General features: G+C 41.1%; 1 protein-coding gene across 1 annotated transcript in view; it reads left to right on the top strand.

The window, feature by feature from the left end:
- The window catches only part of utp4 (UTP4 small subunit processome component), a 26,973-nt gene that overhangs the window by 16,910 nt on the left and 5,346 nt on the right, over positions 1 to 4,717 (top strand). The window lies entirely within an intron of this gene.

Here is a 4,717-nt window from a genome sequence, read left to right as displayed (position 1 = left end):
TGCTAAGAAGTTGGGCCTGATGCTGTTCCAGTTCTCTGATCATGTTCAGCTGTGGAGACTAGGAGAAAGTGAGGGGCAGGGTGAGAGGACAATAACACACCAATTTTGATACATATGCTCATTTTGGATACTAACACATACAGTAGTAAATTTGTAAACATGCGATTATATATAGTTGGTTGTCACATGTCAAGTCGAAAGCACACAGGGTATACAACACTGTTTTAATCTGTACTGGGCTGTGTGTCAAGTGCGCAACACCCATGTTTGACATAGTACCAGTAAGCCCGTGTCGTTTGTTCGCCGTGGTCCAGAAAGGATCAGGGAGTTTGTGTGACTGCTGAGTTGCATGGAAATTTTGAGGGAACATTGCTTGCCTCAGCTGAAGACGGAATTTTACCACAGAGCACTTGCTAGCCACCAATAAAAACTGACAAGCCTAACCTTTGCTTTTAAAGTTTGTCACCAAAGATGAATATTGCCTCTTAAACAATTAATACACTTTATAACACTTTATATTGGGCCTAGTATCATGTTATCATTGTTTGTTATCAGGAAGGCCCGGTGAGAGTCTACTTGTGAAGAGGAAACCAGAGAAACTGATTCATCTGAAAAGGAAGGTGTGTCCTGTCAAGTTCAAATTCACATGACCAGCGCGTAGTGGGTCAAGAGCTCATGTGACAATGTAGTGTCACGTGTGAGCCTGATGCTTATCTCTGGAGGAGACAGATAAAATGTAATGGAATTTTGACTTCAATATTGCATAACTTTACAAGATAATCTAAAAAGTGAACAGATCAAGTAGATTGCAAATTCTAAATGTAACGTACAGTATTTTCACGACTATACGGTGCACTGTATTAAGAGGCACCGTGTCAGTTACGGGTGCTATTTCTGTATTTAACACACACACACACAACACGCACTGCATTACTGTACGCGGATGTGGTCAAACGTATGCTAGAATCATAAAATATGATAGCATATATCCACACTAGCGTATGTTTTTAAAAAGGCAGCAGGAGCACAACCGAATTCGGTTGTACTTGATTGAAGTATTTCAGGGTGCCCATTATGTCGATCGCGATCGACCGGTAGCTCCCGGACTGGTCCCAAGTCGATCGCAAAGGGTGCAGAGAAGAAAAAAAACAAACATTTGTGTGTATCTGTGCATATTTGTAAGATATTCAATGTAGTGTCACGTGTGAGCCTGATGCTTATCTCTGGAGGAGACAGATAAAATGTAATGGAATTTTGACTTCAATATTGCATAACTTTACAAGATAATCTAAAAAGTGAACAGATCAAGTAGATTGCAAATTCTAAATGTAACGTACAGTATTTTCACGACTATACGGTGCACTGTATTAAGAGGCACCGTGTCAGTTACGGGTGCTATTTCTGTATTTAACACACACACACACAACACGCACTGCATTACTGTACGCGGATGTGGTCAAACGTATGCTAGAATCATAAAATATGATAGCATGCATCCACACTAGCGTATGTTTTTAAAAAGGCCGCAGGAGCACAACCGAATTCGGGTATGTAAATGTTGTCATTTGGAGTGACGATGCGTATTTTTTGTGTCAGGTTGGATGTGAAGATGGGACAGTGAAGATATTTGAAATACTGGAGGACAGAATTCAGTTTCAGAGGAGCTTTGACAGGCAGAAATGTAAGAAGTTTTTTTACAGTTTTTGAGAAAATCTTTTCTTGCTTCAGTGTCATTCTGCCAACGCACTTTGTAAGATATTTTTTGTGTTAACGCACACTGCACCCTAATCATCCTATTCGTCTCACTTTCATAAAAAGTATTGAAAAAATTTTACACACTAGGGGCGTGCCTTCTGCATCCTCTTTCACGCCCACCCTTCCCACTTTAACGTGCGCTTGCTGTCCTCGGTTACGCCCGCCTTTCCTCATTATAACAAGGTGTGGGTGAAACCTCAGTGAGTCAAGCAGAACCCTCATCTATGTCACACAACAGCATTCACAGAGTTTGCAACTCAGTGCATAGATATTAGGCGCCCCCTCCATTTTGGAGAAAATTGAAGACTTTTCAGTGCGCCCTATGGTCGTGAAAATACAGTATGGGAAACGCAGAAGTGATCAGCAAGCCGAGCAACGCACGATGCATCTACTGACAGAACAGTACAGCCGATCAGTAGCTGATAAAAAGAGAGAGATGCTCTAATTGGCTGAACCAATAGGTATGGGTATTTTATCGTGACGCCAGAGAGAGTTGTGTGGCTTGGTGCTTGTGACATGACACTTGTTACATCAGTTGGTTGCAGGTTAGTATGAGCATGTCTATTTAGCATTTATTGCAAATCCTTTCCCCGGTTTCTTCTTATTTGAAGACATCATCAAGCGAGTATGAATTGCAAGATACCAGGATCGTGAACCCGAAACCCAGGATGGAAGGGGTTTAAACTGTATAACATATTTTTGGAATCCTTCCCCAGTTTCCTCTTATTTGAAGACATCATCAAGCGAGTATGACTCCATCGTGCTTTGTTTAAGTTGGGAGTCTCTAAGGATGTGGATTAGAATCCCATTTCTCAAAGGAATGCCCCCCCCCCCCCATAGAGATGCTCTGATTGGCTGAACCAATAGGTATGGGTATTTTATCGTGACGCGCGGGATTTCAAGTCAAAACAACACCGCAAAAGGACAGCAAATAGTGGAAATACAAAATGAATGACTTTTACAAAAAAATTGCAAGATACCAGGATCGTGAACCCGAAACCCAGGATGGAAGGGGTTTAAACTGTATAACATATTTTTGGTTCACTGTATTGTCTCTGAACAGCGATGCAAATTTTATAGTCAAGATGCTAGACTGCTGCACGATATACTGGAAACGTTGTTGGGAGAATCACTGTGCTAAATGGTTCTTCATAGGATGAAAGCAGTCTCATAGACGGTACATCAGAAGGCACTGTGGTCCAGTTCCAGTTTCTTTCTCGCACCGTCAACCAACAGGATAAGGACTGGGTCCGAACCAGAACCTTTAAAAACCACACACACGACGTGAGGGCGCTGGTTCACACTGAGATTTCTGTTGTTTCTGGAGGTCAGTTATAAATGTTCATTTGTGGTTGGTCTGATTTATATTTGATGCTTTTTATCTAGAATCTTTGACTTGTGGTCATATTTATTTGGAATGGTCTTGTTAGTTATGCTTTTTTTTTTCTTTTTTATCATTCGAATTTTTTCTTCATCGTGACATAAAACGTCAATGTTTTCTTCAACTCACATAGGTCGGTTGAACCCAATAATGCCCTCCCAAATTGAACTTGAATCTAATTGGAGATGGAGTTTTGCATGCAGCAATTAGTGAACATGAGGGAGGCCCACCGTGTGTTGTTGCCTTGATTGCCATTTAAAATATTTGCAGAATAAGCTATGATATACGTGATCTGACACTGGATCGAAAGTGGGTACAGTCCAATGTTTACTTGGCGTCTCCTTTCAGGTATGGATACCCAGGTCGTAGTACGACCCCTGCTGGATAAGGTGGAAAAGAACACCCAAGAGTCGGCTCTACGTAAAATAGTCTTCCCTCACGTAAGTACTGTATTTCAGTACTCAAGGGAATTCATGTTTGATTCAGTACGTACAGTTAGCCACGTCATTTGAAGATGGATCATTTTAATATATTATTTGACAGTCGGCCGAACATCGAACAAAATACAGAGTGTGGTTTCTGTTTATTTTCCACGCAGAGGAGTCTCGTGTGTTGTGCTAAGAAGTTGGGCCTGCTGCTGTTCCAGTTCTCTGATCATCTTGAGCTGTGGAGACTAGGAGAAAGTGAGGGGCAGGGTGAGAGGACAATAACACACCAATTTTGATACATATGCTCATTTTGGATACTAACACATACAGTAGTAAATTTGTAAACATGCGATTATATATAGTTGGTTGTCACATGTCAAGTCGAAAGCACACAGGGTATACAACACTGTTTTAATCTGTACTGGGCTGTGTGTCAAGTGCGCAACACCCATGTTTGACATAGTACCAGTAAGCCCGTGTCGTTTGTTCGCCGTGGTCTAGAAAGGATCAGGGAGTTTGTGTGACTGCTGAGTTGCATGGAAATTTTGAGGGAACATTGCTTGCCTCAGCTGAAGACGGAATTTTACCACAGAGCACTTGCTAGCCACCAATAAAAACTGACAAACCTAACCTTTGCTTTTAAATTTTGCCTCTTAAACAATTAATACACTTTATAACACTTTATATTGGGCCTAGTATCATGTTATCATTGTTTGTTATCAGGAAGGCCCGGTGAGAGTCTACTTGTGAAGAGGAAACCAGAGAAACTAATTCATCTGAAAAGGAAGGTGTGTCCTGTCAAGTTCAATTTCACATGACCAGCGCGTAGTGGGTCAAGAGCTCATGTGACAATGTAGTGTCACGTGTGAGCCTGATGCTTATCTCTGGAGGAGACAGATAAAATGTAATGGAATTTTGACTTCAATATTGCATAACTTTACAAGATAATCTAAAAAGTGAACAGATCAAGTAGATTGCAAATTCTAAATGTAACGTACAGTATTTTCACGACTATACGGTGCACTGTATTAAGAGGCACCGTGTCAGTTACGGGTGCTATTTCTGTATTTAACACACACACACACAACACGCACTGCATTACTGTACGCGGATGTGGTCAAACGTATGCTAGAATCATAAAATATGATAGCAT

The sequence above is a fragment of the Hippocampus comes genome, unplaced genomic scaffold (assembly GCF_001891065.2).
Source record: "Hippocampus comes isolate QL1 unplaced genomic scaffold, H_comes_QL1_v1.1 scaffold37, whole genome shotgun sequence".
Taxonomy (NCBI): domain Eukaryota; kingdom Metazoa; phylum Chordata; class Actinopteri; order Syngnathiformes; family Syngnathidae; genus Hippocampus; species Hippocampus comes.
This window is presented reverse-complemented; position numbering and strand designations above follow the sequence as displayed.